The sequence below is a fragment of the Equus caballus genome, chromosome 2, assembly GCF_041296265.1.
Source record: "Equus caballus isolate H_3958 breed thoroughbred chromosome 2, TB-T2T, whole genome shotgun sequence".
Taxonomy (NCBI): Eukaryota; Metazoa; Chordata; class Mammalia; order Perissodactyla; family Equidae; genus Equus; species Equus caballus.
This window is the reverse complement of record NC_091685.1, coordinates 65376125-65395040: the sequence shown is the minus strand read 5'-3', so window position 1 is coordinate 65395040 and position 18916 is coordinate 65376125. Positions and strand designations below refer to the sequence as shown.

Here is an 18916-nt window from a genome sequence, read left to right as displayed (position 1 = left end):
TAAGCACATTTGTTTAAACACAGACTCCAGAGTTCATTACAACCCTTAATTATTGTTTGTCAGGCGGGAATCCCAATATTCAAACTACTCAAGAATGCACGAATTCCACAGGGACTAGAATTCTGGGAAAGGTCCCGAATATCAGTCACACAAGCTGATGAACGATTACCCTGCTCGGGAAAATACAGACAGGACCCTCATTTCAGAATGTGGTAATCACAGGTTCCTTTAGCATTTGGTGGCAACTTTAGCAGGCAGCTCCTGACACAATTCAAATATTCTGGCCACAGCCATCCTGCCCGCTAACCACCAACGTCCGCCTGCTCCCATACACACATGTGGTTGCCTGATAGGTATGGCCCACTCTCCTCTGCCAGAGATCCAGGGGCAGAGCAGGGTGAGGAGGGGGACCTGGGGAGGGCACAGAGTTCCCTCCCTTCTCTCTCCACTCAACATGAGACCTGAGGACAGAAACCCTGCGTTTGACTCTTGGCTCCACCATTGCAGGGTCCACTCTGGGCAAGTCCAGTGACCTTTCTCTGAGCGTCCAGACCCCCTTGTGAAACATGGCTATTGAGTAGTTCTGCCTCTCGGTGGGTGTTTCTGGAATGCAAATAGGTGGTGTCTGTGAAAGGACAGTGTTGGCTGTAAAGGTTATTTATTATCACTGATGTAGGGTGACTGGGTGGGTTATGTGGAGGCAGAACCACCACAGAGAGCTCACTGCTTCTGGGGAAACATGTCCTGGGTTCAAACAATTAACTCACGCACTGGCTTTTGGACACATTATGTTAAAAAACTGAATGTTTTCTCTGTATTCGTAATGTGTTTTTATCTTACTCTTGCACTACATTTTAAGCTTTTTGGAGGGAGGGAACAGATGATATATCTGGTCTAATTTTCTTGGCATAATGCATATATTCAGTAGACACAATATTAGGGAAGGAAGCATGAATGTCCCGTAATGTTAACAGAGAAGACGTTTACCTGGATTATTGCCCAGCGGAGAGAGGGTGCTGGGCCCCTTCTTGAGACATTTCCTTCTTGAGACCCAGACTGACCTTGGGCCTTGCATTAGTCAGCTAGGGCTGTTATGACTAAGTATCAAGGACTGGGTAGCTTAAATGGCAGAAACTTATTTTCTCGCAGTTCTGGAGTCTAAAAGTCCAAGATCAAGATGGTGGCAGTGTTGATTTCTCTGGAGCCATCTTTCCTTGACTTGAGGATGGCCGTCTTCTCCCTGTGTCTTCACATGGTCTTCCCTCTGTGTGTCTGTGTCCTGATCTCCTCTTCTTATAACGACACTAGTCGTATTGGATTAGGGCCCACCCAATTGACCTTATTTAACCTTAATTACCTCTTTAAAGATATTATCTCCAAATACAATCACAATGAGATACTGGGGGTTAAGACTTTAACATTTGATTTTGAGGGGACACAATTCAGCCCATAATAGGCCTCATCCTTGTCTTTATTAATATTCCTTCCGTATCTCCAGGGCCCTAACTACTGAACAAGGAACACATGCCTAGAAGGAAGCTGGACCTACCCTCTGAGAACTTGCACCCATTTCCCTCTATTGTCCAACCAGGGCCCACCTTTGAGAATGTGGACATGGGTTTCCATTAACAAACTTCTGCTTTTACCATGATCCTGTTCCAGTAAATGACAAGAACTTACCAGGAAGAGATGGCCACCGTCTGTGTCACTGAAGCTTTGGCTTCTCATCACAGCCAGTACCCTGTGTGCCAGTGACAACTGAGTTTCTTGGGATGACACCTGAGTGATTCGTTCATTTGTTTCTTGGATGTCCTTGTCCTCCAGATGCTCTCAGCCTAGTGGGTTCAGTAGGAGAAACGAGAGGCAATGGACAGAAAGGCAGAAGGCTTCTATATTGGTCCTTGATATGCCACCAAGCTGGGAGATCTTGGTCAAGTCACTTAATTACTGATTGCCAATCCATAAAATGAGGTGTTCTTTCTTCCTTGCCTGTTATGTCAGGATGTTATGAAGATCAAATGGAATCATGTGCGTGAATGTGATTTGTAAACTAGAAAGTGCTATATAAATATGAGGAGCCACTATATTCACATTTTTATCCTGTTTGAATTTCTGCTGTGTTTTTTCCCTTGAGGTCCAGTAGTGGGTACTGCCATTTTTTAGGATGAGACTAGCTTAGAGACTAGCTGTGTGGAGAGCCTGCTCACTCGTTACCTGTTTTGTTTTGTTTTGTTTTTGTTTTTGTCTTCAGTATTTTTTTTATTGAGGTTATGATAGTTTACAACATTGTGAAATTACAGTTGTACGTTATTATTTGTCAGTCATCTTATGGGTGTGCCCCTTCATCCCCTTGTGCCCACCTCCCACCCCCCTTCCCCCGGTAACCACTAATCTGTTCTCTTTGTCCATGTGTTTATTTATCTTCCACATATGAGTGGAATCATATAGAGTTTGTCTTTCTCTGCCTGGCTTATTTTGCTTAAAATAATACCCTCGAGGTCCATCCATGTTGTTGTGAATGGGATAATTTTATCATTTTTTCTGGCTGAGTGGTATTCCATTGTGTATATATACCACATCTTGTTTATCCAGTCGTCAGTCGATGGGCACTTGGATTGTTTCCATGTCTTGGCTATTGTGAATAATGCTGCAATGAATACGGGGGTACACCTGTCACTTTGGACTGTTGATTTCAAGTTGTTTGGGTAGATACCCAGTAGTGGGATGGCTGGGTCATTTGGTATTTTTATTTTTAATTTTTTGGGAAATCTCCATACTGTTTTCCATAGTGGCTGCTCCAGTTTGCATTCCCACCAACGGTGCATGAGGGTTCCTTTTTCTCCACAACCTCTCCAAATTAATTATTTTATTATTTATTGTATTATTTATTATTATATATTATTATTTATTATATTATATATAATAAATATATTATTATTTATTATTATATATTATTAATTATTTTATTATTACTATTATTTTATTATTAAGTATTTTTTGTCTTGGTTATTATAGCCATTCTAATGGGTGTAAGGTGATATGTTAGTGTGGTTTTGATGTGCATTTCCCTGATGATCAGTGATGATGAGCATCTTTTCATGTGCCTATTGGCCATCTATATATCTTCTTTGGAGAAATGTCTGTTCATAGCTCCTGCCCATTTTTTGATCGGGTAGTTTGATTTTTTTGTTGTTGAGTTGTGTGAGTTCTTTGTGTATTATGGAGATTAACCCTTTGTCGGATATATGACTTGTAAATATTTTTTCCCACTCGGTGGGTTGTCTTTTCATTTCAATCTGTTTTCCATTGCCTTGTAGAAGCTCTTTAGTCTGAGGAAGTCCCATTTGTTTATTCTTTTTATTGTTTCTCTTGTCCAAGGAGACATGGTGTCCAAAAAGATCCTTTTAAGACTGATGTTAAAGAGTGTACTATCTATATTTTCTTCTAGAAGTCTATGGTTTCAGGTCTTACCTTTAAGTCTTTGATCCATTTTGAGTTTATTTTTGTGAATGGTGAAAAAGAATGGTCAATTTTCATTCTTTTACATGTGGCTGTCCAGTTTTCCCAGCACCGTTTGTTGAAGAGACTTTCTTTTCCCCATTGTATGCCCTCAGCTCCTTTGTCGAAGATTAGCTGTCCATAGATGTGTGGTTTTATTTCTGGGCTTTCAATTCTGTTCCATTGATCTGAGTGCGTGTTTTTGTACCAGTATCATGTTGTTTTGGTTACTATAGCTTTGTAGTATGTTTTGAAGTCAGGGATTGTGATGCCTCCAGCTTTGTTCTTTTTTCTCAGGATTGCTTTAGCAATTTGGAGTCTTTTGTTGCCCCATATGAATTTGAGGATTCTTTGTTCTATTTCTTTGAAGAATGTCATCGAGATTCTGATTGGGATTTATTTATTTATTTTTTTTTTTACCACTGTTACCATCACCACCTCAGCTTGCCCCTCTCTGATCCTCTCACCCACCCAAAAATAGGTCCTAAATCCCCAGAGTTATCAATTATATGTATGTGAAATCTAGCAAACATATTCTTTTAGTGTCATTGAGGAAATAATTTTTTTTCAATGAAGTGTACTGGCACAATCCCAGCCTCCATATTTTGCTTAAATCTCATAGTATGGACTTATGAGGCATGAATTAATAACATCTATATTCTGCAGAAATGTAAGCCAAGAAACAGAGTGAATATATGAGTAGATGACAGTAATGTGGATTATGGGACCCCAGGCTAAGAACTCTTGAACTCCAACACTGTGCTGTGTATCTTCTTTCCATTTCCTCCACATTTGTGTTGCCAGGACTCCCATATCTAGTACTTGGAAGCTGAAGCTGGGAGACTTGTAGGAATCCAGGGAGAACGAAGGATTTGGTTTAATTCATGACTCAACCTCAGAAGATCCTTTTGGGAAATACCTCTTGGGAAGCACCTGCATGAGGGTGAAAGTCTAGCCTGTGTTTCACTAATCATAGGGTCCATGTCTAGGCCCTTCTGAAAGGATTCAAATTCCCAAGGTCGACTCAGAATGGTATTTCCCACAGTGTGTTCCTAGGAACTCTAGTGTCACAAAGGTAACCTTGCCAGTGAGTCTGGGGTACACCATATGCCATATCCCCTCCTTGGAAATTCATGGTGCACATCAGTGCATTAAAGGCTCTGGGAGGTTCAACAGTGAAGAAACTTTGACCCCAGAACTCTCTCCACTCCCCTTTGCTTATCAATACTCTCCAGAGCACCATTTGGGAAACATCAAGGAGCTGATGCCATTTTGGGGCACTCTCCTTTACATTCAGGGTTAGGGCCAGGGAAGGTGGTGCTTAGGGTTTGGGGCTCTGGCTCGGACACGTACCCATCAAGAGAGTCGTCAGAGGAAGTGGAGAAGGAGAAAGAACTGCAAGTGCAGCCATCTGCCCCGAATCCTGCGTGACCTGAGGTCCTTTCTGTCAATACCAGCTCCAGCCAGGGCTCCAGGGAGGGCCTCAGAGGACACGTGCTGCAGGCGGAGTCTGGGGCAGATGGCAAACTTGGCTTCCTCCAGTGGGAGCTGGGGCTATTTCTTCTGCTTCAGACAGAGAAGGAACCCAGGGCCCCTGTCAAGGTGGAGGGACACAGTGAGGTCCCTCCAAATGTAGACTTCTCAGCCACGGTAAGAGAGAAGAATAAGCTTGCTTCATAAAAGACAGTGGGCCTCTACTCTTTATCCCAGTAAGGAGGAACCCTAGGCCCATTTTTACTTACTGAGGTCACACAGTTGGTAGCAAAGACTGTGTGAGGTGAACCCGATGACTCTGACACTACGGAAACTAGCCAGTGGTGTTGGTTTCAGCCCTGCTGATGGAGGAAAGGAGGAGACCAACACGAGAGGCCAGGAAGTTGCTCTTCCAAGTTAGCCATGACACCAAATTTAGCCTGAAATGGAGCAATGGGATAACTGCTCCATTGAAAAGTGGTAGCCTGGGGTGAGTGAGAGATGAGAGACTATAGGTATGAAGCGTGAATCAGGGCACAAGTAGGAGTTAACTGCCTATCGGATGCCTTTTCTGAAGGAAGAAATCATTTACTACCAGTGTAGTGGGCACTCAGGGATCCACTGCAAGTAATTGTGCTTCTTGGCAGCACATGAATGTGTGTGTGTGTGTGGGAGGTGACAAGGGGAGCAGGGTCCTGCATTAGCCAGGCGTGGGCTGTTTGCTGACGGGAGCCCATGTGGGTGTCAGCCCCACCAGCACCCATCTGGGTTGGGGGTCAGCAACAGTCCTCGTAGGAGCTCATGTTCCCGTAGGATTCCTGCCCACCTACTTGCTATGGGTGGGGGCTGTTTTGTGAAGTCTTTCTCTGAGGGAGAGGCATGATGGGCAGTCTGTGTTTGTGCCAGAAGCCCACGCTGCCCCACGTCCACTCAGGACACTGGCCTAGCTGCCAAGTCAGGGCTGCTGGAGGCAGCCAGCCCCCTGCAGAGGCTGCTAGAGAGTGGGAGGAAGAAGGCGCTGTGCAGGCAGGGAGCAGGCAGGGGAAAGAAAGGAGGGTTCTAGCAGATGGCAGGGCAAGGAGGGCAAGAAAAGGTAGGAAATGGCACAGTGCCACTTCCAAGAAGTGTCAGCGTCATAAGTGTCAATGTGAGGCCACCAATGGCATTTGCACAAGATAGTTTTCCCTTGCAGGGACCGTTGTTCCCTGAGAGAGGTTTAGCCTGCCCAGGCATCCCCCCTGCCTATGTCAGGAATGCCCCTCACTCAGTCATCGGGACTACCAAAGCCACCCCACACATCTTCCAGTGCCCCCCAGGCCACCTCTGGTTGAGGATGGTCACCAAGGCCCCTGTTGTTGCTGACTGTTGAAGTGATGGAGCTGTAAGTGCCCTCCCCGGAGGACAGCTACTAGGGCCTCAGCCTCCCTCACTCTAAGGGCCGCAAAGAAGACGGGCTAGAAGAGGCTGTTCAAGGTGCGACATTTTCCCCAAATAAAGCAGCTGCTGCTGAGTCAGGCCCTGAGCCAGACCCTGGAGACTTGAGAAGTAAAACCTGACGTCAAGGAGCTCAGAATCCAGCAGGGGAGGCAGACAGACAGCAGCCAGCCATACAACACTCAAACACAGAGTTACAAGTGCAAGAATATGAAAGTATCAGGTAGTGGAGGTGCAGCTGCAGTAACAAGTAGGCCTGCAGGCTCACACTCAACCCCATAGAAGTTTATTTCCCGCTCATGGAGTGGTTGGGGGTGAATACTCCTCTTGGTGGGTGGCCCTCTTCCGTAATTGGAGGAATGCAAGCTTGCTCCATCTCTGCCATCATTGTCATCTGCATCCAGGTGGCGTGTGGGGAAAGAGACCAGGAGGAAGCACGTCCACCTCCTGAGTTTTGCCTTGGAAGTGCCGTACACCTATTCTACTCCTGTTCTGTTCTCTAGACCCAGCCATGTGGCCACATCCAGCTATAAGGGAAGCAGAGGAACGGGGTCCAGGAAGAAGAGGAAACTGAATGTTGGCAAACTGCCAGCCATCTCTACCCCAGTTAGGACAGGACAGGAGGAGACGCTGCCCGGGGAGGGTGTGCTGAGTGGATTTTTCACCTGGGGAAAGTTTCCCTTTAAAGAAACAGCTGTTATTTCTTGGCTCATATAAATAATGCTTCGCTATATTGGACATAATTAATAACCTAATAAAATATTGTGAGTTTAGAATATGTAAAGTTAATACTCAAAGGGACCCCAGGATCATCCATTTCAACCTTTTGGATATTAGAAGGGGACTCTCATGCTCAGAGGGGAGGGGACTTGCTCAACATCACCAGGTAGGGGGCTTCTGCCCAGGCTGCCACAGTGGCTGGTCCAAGTGTCTGGGATTTGAGAGAATCCAGAGAAGGATGCAAGTTCAAGCCACATGTGCAGGTTTATTCTAGAACCTCAAGCTGCCACCCCAGACTCTCGCCCTTGCCCCTGCTGGGAGAGTAGAGCCCCGCCACCTCCGCAAAATGACTCAGATGTCTGCATCATACTCTCCACACAGACAGCTGCTTCTCCCCTTCCCTCCCAGCCGCTGTCAGTGCCCTAAGTCATGGCTCACACAGGCGCTGTCTTCTGCTCCACGAGGCAGTGCCACGCAGCCCTGTCCCCACACTCATCTAGTCCTGGGGTCTTGTCCCTCTTTCTTCGCAGTTTCACACGCACCTGTGCAGCCTCATCTCACACCACCGCTTCGCAGCTCCACGCGGTGGGAGGCGAGGGGGCCCTCTTGGTTCCTGCCTGCCTCTGGGGGCTGAGGGTCTACCGGAGGAGGCCAACAGGAAAAGGCAATGACAGAGCAGCGTGACGAGCCCCAGATGGGGAGCAGGCTCAGTGGGGACCCAGACGAGGGCAATTTAATTCCACGGGGAAGACCAGGGAAGGCTCCCTGAGAGGTGCCAGCTAAACCGAGTCCTGCAGAAGGAACACAGCGGAGGAGGAGGGGAGAGCAGAGCAGGAAGGGGGAGCACCTGTTCACACACCAGGAGGCGGGAGAAGCACTTCTTGTGTGGGCGACCGCTGTGCTTACCCCAGCCTGACGCCAGCCGGGCTGGCTGGGTGTGGGGGCCGGTGATGGCAGGACACCCACAGAGTGTGAGGGCACTGCAGGCAAGAGATGCAGCCAGGAGCCAGGCGGAGGGGAGGGGAGCCTGATCTTGGGGACAAAAGACTGTCCTAGGCCAGGACCAATGAGCTTCCTGTGCTGTGGTTGAAGGTTATGAGGCTCCTTCCTGGGCCCATAGTGGGAGAGAGCCCCGGGGAGGGGGGAAGGTGACAACTCCCCGTCGCTCCATGTGGGAGACCGGGAGTCCGGAAAGCCTCCTCTCATGCTTTCTCCCAGCTCACTGGAAGCGAAAGTGTGAGGTAGGGATTTGAAGACTTGGATGCATGGAAGATGAAGGAAACCATTTATTGGAAAAGAAATAGGAAATAGGGCAGAGCGGAGAGTGAGACTGGAGGACTGGAAGAGGCAGCATAGGGAAGTGAAGCGTGAAAGAGATACGACCAAAAACACAGTATAAATGGAAGGGTCGATGGGCGTTGACATAAAAGGGAACTTTAGAAGGTTGAGTGAAGTAGAGGGTTGGAACAAGGCACACAGTAAGCTCTTTGTCAGACCTGACGGCAAGTTCAGAAGATTTTAAGCGATATTATTAGCTCAAGGAAAAAGTTTGAAGAGAAAGAGATGTATTCACTCCATCTCTAACTGAAAAAAAATTGGGGCCATCGGTTAAGTCCAAACGTCTGGCAGAATAAGCCACGAAGGGGAGAGTTGTGAGAGGTGATTAGGGAGTCTCTGTGGCCCAGACCAGATTGCAGCTGGGGACAAGTTGGGGTGGGGAATGTTCCAAAAATTTACATTAAGCCAAATGTTTCTGTGGATGTTCCTGACATGGCCCCCTCCCCACATATTCAAATTTGACTCTTACCTGTACATACCGCGCCCCACCCTGGCTTGCCATGTGCTATGCACATAGTCAGTGCTTCTGTGAGTCAGGCTAATGTGGGCTGCTGTAATAGGTAAATGCTGGAGTGTCAGTGGCTTAACAGGATTTAAATTTATTTCTTGTCCGCATAAGACTGCAGTGGGGTAATTCAGGGGCAGACTTCCATGTGGCGATTCAAGAACCCAGGTTACTCCATCTCCCATTTCCAGGGGTGCTGGATTCCTTCACTTTTAGCCAGTGCATGGGGAAAACAAGATGGACAGTTACCCGTGGGAGAATTTTACCGGCTAGACCTGGAAGGGACGCCCACGTCCGCTCACTTCCCTTTAGCCAGAACTCCGTCATGTGGCCACACTGACTGCTAAGGATACTGGGAAAGGCAGTCTGGCTCTGTGCCCAGGAAGAAAGAGGGAACCGTTTTGGTAAATACACAGCTGTTTATGTCACCGTATTTAAAAAAAGAGTTTATTCCATAAAATAAATGAAACTCACACTTTAAGGCCAGATTTCATTAGAAGGAAATTATGTTTATTGCCGTGGGATTCTTTGCTCTTTTGAAGGATTCAGCAAAACTGCTTTAGATAGAAACTCTCCACCTATAGGGCATGTTAATCAGCGCTCAGGCCGCACCTGTTTGGGTCCTGTGCTGGCCCAGGCATGAGGAGGAGAGGTGGTGGTGGTGACATCACTCTTGACTTCGCGACGCCGAGATCTTGGTGTCTGCACATTTGATTAAGTCCATACTGGGGGATGGGGGGAGTGGGCCTAAATGAAGGAGCAGAAAAATCAAGGCACCAACCTACCTGGAGATGTGATGCTGCCTGTAAACATGTGGCTGCTAGATCACACATTCACCCCCTGGGTCTCTCGGGAAGTCCCGCAGCTCCTCCCCACCCTCTGGCCTTGGCTCCTCAGATTTCCTGGGGTACCTTCGTTGGTGTGGCTCCCTGTAGCCCACCTCCCAGTCTGTGGCAGGCCCCTCGTTCGCCCTGGGCAGGGTGCCTTTCCAGCCGGAAGGCCCCCAGGTGCGCCTGGGCTGGGGTGGTTGAGAATGCAGCATGGCCAGTGCAGGCAGCTGCTCCTCCCACCTTGTCACACTTCCAGACTGGATCCAACTTCCTGTCTGCTGTCAGGTCTGGTTTCTCTCAGCATCCTGGTTACCCCAGCCTGTCTGTCCCGTGGAATTCTGTTTTCAGATTGCTTTGCTTTCCCTGGATGTATGAGCCTGCTGCTGTCCTGGTTTCACCCTGCTACAATTCCTGCCTGTGCTTCAGAGGGCAGAGCGAGGCTGAGGGACACGGACCGGGGAGCCGGGAGCAGCAGCATCGACTCCTGGCTGTGTCCTTGCCTGACCCATGCGCACCAACTCAGACGAGTTTTAATGGCCTCGGGTGAAGTCCTCGCTTGCCAGCCGACAGCTGTCCTCCCACCTTCCCTCTTCTTCCGCCCAGCCTCGCTCCTCCTCCCCAATCTATGGACCAAGGAGGTTGAATGGGCTCACCCTGCCCTTGTAGCCTGCTCCCCACAGAGGGGCCTGGAGTTTTAATCCTCCTGCCTCCTGCCTCCTCTGTGCGCCCACAGCACCCAGGACTGGGCCCTTCCTGTCCTAATCTGGAAGCGTGTGGGGTGTTTCCATCGCCCTGACTGGGGTGTGGCATCCTCAGGGCAGGACCCTCTTTGAGGGTGTGTTGGAAGAGCGAATGGAGGAGTGGATTTGCCCTGAGGGCAAGTAGGGAGAGGCTGCTCTTCAGCCACCCTGACTCAGGGTGGCCCCGATGGGCCTTTGCTTCTGCCAAATAGGATTGTCAGATGGTGGCTCCTAGTCAGCGTCTGTGCACATTTTTACTGGTTTGGAATTTTAAAATGGGGGCTCTCCAAGTGGACTCCTATTCTGCTTTCGCCTCAGCAAACAGTCCTCACCATCCACAGCTTGCAAATGGTGCTATAGCTCACTGTTTCCATCGGGAACCTGGACACCGGCCATTTCCAACCCCTCCCTGAGGTGGCCACTGCTGTCAGGTCATGGGCTTGGGACCTGCCCCCAGACCCTGGCTCCGAGATTTCAGACAAGTTGTTTCTCCTCTCTGAGCCATTATTTCTGTATCTGTAGAATGGGGATAATCATATTTACCATTCAGAATTATTAGGGTTAATGTCAGGATTAAAAGAGGTGTTTTCCTTACGGTACGTGCATTGTCATTGGAATTATTTTTAACTGCTTCTCCTTGACTGTAAGACTTGTTCTCCACTCCATCCTCAGGACCCAGTTGATGGGTTCATGGTGCAATAAGTATTTACTGAATGGATGGCCAGAGAAACATCAAACTTACAACTTGGCAGAGAGTAGGGAGGCAATGAACAGTGGTATTCTTGTTTCTGTCTCCGCCTCCTAAAGTGTGAGTTCCTTTATGGGCAGAAAGTGTGACCTCTTCTTCATCATCACTTTGTATCCTCTTCATTCCTTTGTATCCGGGAAAAGATCCGAACAGACCAATAAGCATATAGAAACGAGCCCCTGGGCACTGGGAAATCCAGGAGGAGCGCTTTCCACCACCATCCCTTGGAGAACATATGGGGAGCACCCCCAGCTCACGCCGGTCCTGGCAAGATGACAGCCTTGTGGATTTACAGAGGAAGCAGGAGATCCAGACACAGGCAAGGTCTAGCGGAGGTCTGCAGCAGGGGCATGGAGGAGCCGCAGTGGGGCGGGCAGGGGGCTGCCAGTCTGCCCCCATCCTCCCAGCGGTCCCTCCAAAGCCTTGCTCTCAGCCACCACTGCCCAAAGCCCTCTGCAGCCTGAGTGACCATCCTTCACCTTTGGGGTGGAAGCCAGCCCCCCTGAGAGGGACTGAGGGTGGAGTTTGCCTGGGGTTAGTCGTCCCCCGCCCCCGCCCCGCCCGCCGCGGGGCTTGTGGCTGCAGGGGGAATGGCAGTAAGAACGGTGACCCGAGAAGTGCACTTACATCAGAATGGCTTTATTTTTCAAAACGAATTTTCTTCCGAATGAATTTTAATCCACCCCTTATCATTTATCTGTACCTGGGACTGTCTGAAAGGGGGTTCCTGTGTTGGGTGAGAAATTGGACTGGAGAGACACTTCGTAAACTGCCTAACACGCATCCCATCACCCAGGTGACACTACAATGGCTTATGTTTATTAAGTGCCACACTGTGCATCACCTCATTTAATCCTTAACGCGCCCTAATAACATGGATACTGTTGTCACCACGGTCCGTATTCTAGCCGGGGTCGCCCAACTACTTAGCGGGGGAGCCTGACGGGAGGCCAGGCCTTCGGTGGTGGGGTTGGAGGGAGGGCAGCAGCGGAGGCAGACGGGCGCCGTGCTGGCCGCGCCCTCCGCGCCGGTCGGTCCGCGCTCCCCATCCCGGCCCGTCCCCGGGGCCCCTCCTCCCGGGCTGGCAGCGGCAGCGCGCGCCTGGAAGGGGAGCCGTGTTTCTCTCGCACGCAGAGCGGGGTTTGTAAACAAACACTGGGGCGGGCGCCGCCGCCTGCGCAGCAGATGGCTCCGCAGCTGCCGGCCGGGCGGTCCCTCCCTCTCCGCTGCGACACGGATGCGCGGGGCCAGTGGCGCCGCCCAGTGCCTGACGCCCAAGGGACACCGTCTCACCTCCTCCTGCTCTCTAGGGGCTGGAGACAGGAAGCTGAGCCAGGGGCCTCTGGGATGCTCATTCTGTTTATTTCATTCATTTGTTCTTTCATTCATTCATTCAACAAAGATCTGTAATGTGCAAGAAGTGGGCAGGGCCCTGCCTTCACGACGTTGAAGGGAGACGGACAAGCAAACAGGTCACGGCAGTTCAGCGTGGGGAGTGCCATGGCGGAGAACTGACCCTGTGGGCGGCCAGAGAACAGTAGCCCACCATTTAATGGATCAAGGAAGGCTGCCTGGAGGAGGTGCTGTGGGACTGACAGAAAGAGCAGCAATTAGGCAAAGTGGGAGGAGGACAGGGAAGAACTGTTGCAGATGAAGGTTAAGAGAGCTTTCTGAACATTTGAAACAGGATCCTTAAGAGGAGGAATTAGCGTGGGAGGAGCTGGACTTCTGCCTGAGAGCAATAGGGAGCCATTTAGGGCTCATTGCACAGGGTGAGTCAGGGCCCCTTCTGGGTCTGGGTTCCCACTAGATGATCCACAAAGTAGTTCCCAAACAGGCCGGGCCTGGAGAGTCCAATAAAATACAAATTCCCAGGCCCTCCCCCCCGAGACCTGTTGATTCAGAACCTTCAAGGGTGGGCTTTGGAATCTGTACTTTTAATAATCTTGCCAGGTGTCTCCTGGTTGAGGCTTGAGATCCAGCGGTCTGAGGAGACGGCAGAAACCAGGCGAGCAGTCACGTTGCTGGATGAAGCGATCCACAGAGCAACTATGGGCAGAGTCCACTGATTCTTGGGGTGGTCAGTGCCTGCAGCCGTCCACAAAGCAATGGTGTCTGTCCCCGGAAAGCATCCCAGAGGGGCCGGAGCTGTGGACATACAGGTTGAAGGTGCAGGTGGGAGCCCAGCTTTCTCTCTCTGGGCCTCTGCTTCATCAAGCAATGATGACCCCGCCTCACAGGAGTATTGAGGAGGATCCGGGAATGTAGCTGAAGGAGCCCGACACCAGAGAATGCTCTGAGGATGTGGGCAAGCCTTGGCTGTCAGCTTTGCCAGGGGCTCTCAGACTCTGGGCCACGTCTGACTGCCTGTGGGAGCTTTGGAGCACGCCCTGTCCTCGCCCCTGCCCCGGGGATTGGGAGCCAGCAGCGGCACAGCCCTTCATCGTTTCAACAGGCTGCATCAATGCTCCTGATACTCACTGAAGTTCGAGAACGCTGAACAAGCTGCCATTGGTTGAAGGAGTTCACTGGGCTCTTGTGTAACGGCCTCTGCCGTAGGTCAGCCTAGTGAAAGCACCAGCTGGAGGCGACCAGTGGCACCAAGGAGAGCAAAAGCAAGAATGGCCGAAACCTGGGATTCCTGCCGGATCTTGCTCACCATCTCGCTATTTCTACATACAGTAAGAAACAGCTCCTATAGTCGTGGTTCTCAGCGGCCTGGGTTCAACTCCCAACTCTGCTGCGTACCACATGTATAACCCGGGGCAGAGTATTTAATGCTCTGTGCCTCAATTTCCCCATCTTTAAGTAGGTGTAATAATATATGTCACACGTTTTTAATGTAATTAAATGAAACGATGCACATAAAGAAATCAAGGCCTGGCATTATACAAGTGCCAGCTATTGTTATGAATATCTGCAGAATAAATAACCAAATGAGAATTGATTACCATAGTTTAATTTGCCATTTTTGGCAAAGATTCTTATCTTGCCAAGGGCCACCAAATCCATCCTGTTCTCCTTCTTCCTGGGCACATAGCTGCCCAACCGGACCACATTTCCCATCCTCCCTTGGGCACAGTATGGCCATGTGACTGAGTTCTCGCCACGGAACCCGAGCAGGAGTGATGCACACAACTTCCACACTTGGGAAAGACGCATGTCTCTGCCCTTGCTCTCCGCCGCCTGGGAAAGGCAGCAAATACAGCAACCTTGGAAGCTGAGGGCCCAGAGGGGCGGAGATGCCCCATTAGCCTGTGTCCTGATAGGATGACTTCTTTTTTTTAGTTTATTTTTTAAATTAAAAAAAAATTTAAGTGTATAATTTATGGTTTTTAATATATTTACAAAGTTGTGCGCCACTACCTAATTCTAGAACATTTTCATCACCCCAAAAGGAAGCCCTATATCCGTTAGCAGTCACTTCTCATTCCTCCCCTCCTCCCATACTCTGACAACCACTAATCTACCTTCTGTCTATGGATTTGCCTGTTCTGGACATTTCATGTAAATGGAATCTTACCACATGTGGCCTTTTATGTCTGGCTTATTTGCTTAGCATAATGTTTTCAAGATTGATCCATGGCGTAGCATGCTCCAGTACCTCATTCCTTTTTTATGGCTGAATAATATTTCATTGCATGCATATACTACATTTTGTTTATCCATTCATCAAGTGATGGACTTTTGGGTTGTTTCCACTTTTTGGCTATTATGAGTGATGTTGCTGTGAACATTCGTGGATGAGTTTTTGTGAAGACGTGTTTTCATTTCTCTGGGGTATGGAACTAGGAGTGGAGTTACTGGGTCACATTTAACTCTAGATTTAACTTTCGAGGTGTGGCCAGACCGTTTTCCAGAGAAGCCACACCATTTTACATCCGCTAGACCTCTTGGAACAGAGCAGCCTACACACCTGGACTGTCACAATCCAAATCATATTCTGTTGTGCCTTTTGGGGTGTTTTTGATATAGCAGCTCAGCTGTCCCCCTGATATAGCATCCCACTGAATCTTCTTACCAGTCATGGCAATAAAAGGAATCAAGTCAACATGTCTGGTCTGGTAGAAAACCTACCCAATACGGAACAGTCTTGCATTAAGGTGGAAAATTCCACAGTCCATGCATCCACTTGTTTGTTTACTCATTCATCCAAAAATTTTGATGATTTGCCAGACATTATTAGCCCGCGTCCCTGCCTTTAGACATCTTACCGTCTAACTAGAAAGCCAGGCATTTTGGCCACCAGGATAGACGTTGCACGTGGAATTCAGGCAAAACTGGATGGGGGTCCAGATTCTGCCTCACTTGCTGGATGAAGGCCTCCAGGCAGGTATCTTTAGCTCTCTGAGGCTCACTTTCCTCATCTGTAAAGTGGGGACACTAACCCCTACCTTGCAGGGAACTTGTGCTGATGAGGAATAAAGTACGCTAAATGACGGGTACCTAGCAGTTGCCAGCATTGGTTGTTTTTAGGAACTCCACATCATGCCCTCTGCTAAAGTCTATCTTGGAGGGATGAACAGAGCACCATGGAGGGCTCAATGGGTTCTCCTCCAGAGTCAAGGAGATTCGAAGGGCTTCACAGAGGAGGGAAGGGTTCAACTGGCTCTGAAGGCTGGGGAGGAGATTACCAGGGAGGAGGTGTGAGGAGGGCAGAGGGAGCCGGCAGTGCAAAGATGGAGAAGCTGGAAGAACACGGCCTGGGGGTAGAGCAGTTCTGAGCCTTCAGTGGGTGAGTTCTGAGTCTGTGCTCCCCCGCCCACCCCATCACTGTCCACCCGCCGCTGTCCAGCCCTGGCCTGGCCCCAGGGGCTTCTGTGGCCTCTGCTCAGGAGAGCTAGGTTTCCACGCGCCTTTGAGCCCCACTTCCTTCCTCCTCCTCTGGAGACGTGACGCTCTGCTCGTTCAGAGGCGGGCTTTAATCAGGGCTTAAGACCAGTCGAAGCCCCAAGGACCTTGGTTGCCTGACCTGGTTTTTTAAAACTCCAGTCTCCATCTGGGTTTGGGGGTTTTCAGTGCTTCCCTACTGCATTAGGGACAAAGGAGTTGGGTTTTTCCATTTGCACGAAAATCAGGAAGTGATGATGATGATGACTGTACCGGTATTAATAAAATAACAACTTTCTGTTGAATAACTCAGCATGGCGGGGTGGGAAGAGCACAGTCTGAGTTAACAGGGGATCGAGACTTTGATCCTGATCCTGTGAGTTGTTCTCAGCCAGTTTGCTCTCCTGAGGTATGAGGGACTTAGGCCTGATGCACTTCCTGGACCCTCGAATCCGACAGTCTGAGATTCCCTAAGGGGCCCTAGACTATGCAGCCCAGTTCACCATCTCCAGGAGCACCGGTCCTGTGTTTCAACCCAGGGGCCATCCACGGGGTCACCCAGGGAGAGTCCCGCCACCTCTCTCGGCCTCTGCTTCTTCCCAGAGGTGGTCTGAGGATTGCAAGCAGGTGAGTGAACCAGCATCGCTTTGCCCCTGGAATGAACGCCTGGGGCAGCATCTTCTTGGAGGAAAGTGAGCCCCAGGCCTGGTGTGAGAAGAAGTCTGGAGGCCCAGGTCTAATGATCAACTCCTTGAGCCAGAGGGCATGTCCTCCCTCAGCTGGGTTGTATTAACTGTGTCATTTATTGTCTGTATTTGATGCTATGACATCTGGGGCCTCACTGACCCTGGAGGGCCTGGCCCTCCCAGGACTTCCAATTCCTACAGATAGTAAACAACCCACCTGCTACTGCACTTTTCAGATACAAACCTGAACCCCTAACCACCTCCTTTATTGGGCTCTCACACTCTGGACCTCTGTCCCCCTGTCCTAATCACCCCAGGTACCAGACAACTAGGAACCGCCTCTGTGCCCCAGAGCCAGCTCAAAATATTTGGACTAGCCAATCCTATGCCTGCTTCCCCTGCCTTGTGGGACTTGTCCATAGTTCCGCCTCTCTTTCTACCTCCTGACCGACCCTAGTGCTTCCCCAGGTGGCCCCCCACAGCGTGGCTTATCCCCTCCTATTGGGATCTGTGAGCAACAAACTATCTTTTCAATGGCAGTCATTGCTGGTCTGTTGGAAACTCAAATTTTCTGTTAATGCACTATATTTTAAAACATGGGCCTCCTGCAACGATGCCCACGTCCGCTGTGCTTCCTGCACCTCCGAGCAGCAAAGCTCCTATCTGACAGTCAGCTCACCAGAGGCCAGGTGTCCTCAGGACCTCCTGGTGTCTGCTGTGGCCTTCCAGGCTGGCATGCACTGAGGCAGCCATCCACATGGGTCTCTTTGGTCTAGAGGCCGAATGAGAATGCGCAGTGCGAGGACATCAGTGTGCTGGTTCCCATCTAAGGCTGATGGGATCTAAGGAATGGTGGGGTATTTCTGTTTTTTCTACATGCTTTTCTGTGTTTTCTAATGTCCTAAAGGGAACATCCATTCCTTTTAAAATTAGGAAAAATGTTGCAGAATATCTACTCTCCCTCCGTATTTAAAGACTCCTCCAATTCAGCTGAAGGATACTGCCCCTACCAGGTAGCTCATGCTGTGTGCTGTTGGAACACAAATAGAATGAGGGAGACACGCTCCCTGCTCTCAAGGAGCTTTCAGTCTTGGAATATTCTAGGATGGTGCACGAGAATAAAATAAGCCAGAGGGATGAAGAATTTAGAATTGAGGACAACACGTGTGCCACAAGCAAATGACAAGGCACAGGTGAACTTTTTTTCCTTTTTATGACTACTTTCAACCCATTTCACCCACCCCCTACCCATCTGTGAATTTCTTTTTAATTGGCTCAAAGCAACTTTATTGCTATTGATCAAGACAGACATTACTTACATTGACTTCCAAAATATGAGCTTAAGAGAAATACCTGGATATTGAAGAGGAATATCAGGACTGAAATAACTAAAGGGACAGTGTCATGCATGGCCATAGGCACAAACTATAGTATAAGCATCTTTAAGAAATTATTTAATAACATTTCAACAATAGAGTGAATTTTAATGAGTGAAAATTGTGGAAAAGTATTAGGTATATTTATGAAAAATTCTTTATATATTTTATCCATTCATCATATCTTTTTCTATCTTCAAAAGCTATTAAGCACTGCCTCCATTATGGCTCCATCAACTCAGACAAAGCAATTTTAAAGTTGTTTTCTTCCCCTTCATTCATTTAACAAGTACGTCTTGCACATTCATTATTCGTAAGATGCTGCACGTGCTCTGGGCGGTGCTTCAGATCTGTGCACTGTGTCCTCAAGAACTCACCATTTCATTGCAGAAGGTAGATTGCACATAATAAAAGTTCTTCTTTTTTTTTTTTGAGCCCACTCTGATGGCCTAGCAGTTAAAGTTTGATAGTCTCACTGCTTTGGCAGCCCAGGTTCTTTTCCTGGTCTCAAAACCACACCACCTGTCTGTCAGTAGCCATACTGTGGGGTAGGCTCACATAGAAGAACTAGAAGGACTTACAACTAGGATAGACAACCATGCACTGGGGCTTTGGGAGAGAAAAACAAAAAAAGATCTAAATAAGATCAATTCAAAACCCTGCTCTGCATCCTACGGAAGATCCAGGGTCATCAGCAAATGTTAAAAAAAAAAAAAATGAGTTTTTAAAAAACGGATT

General features: G+C 49.0%; 1 protein-coding gene across 1 annotated transcript in view; it reads left to right on the top strand.

Annotated features, from left to right (window-relative positions):
• XKR6 (XK related 6) overlaps positions 1-18916 on the top strand; it is a 309836-nt gene that overhangs the window by 147755 nt on the left and 143165 nt on the right. The window lies entirely within an intron of this gene.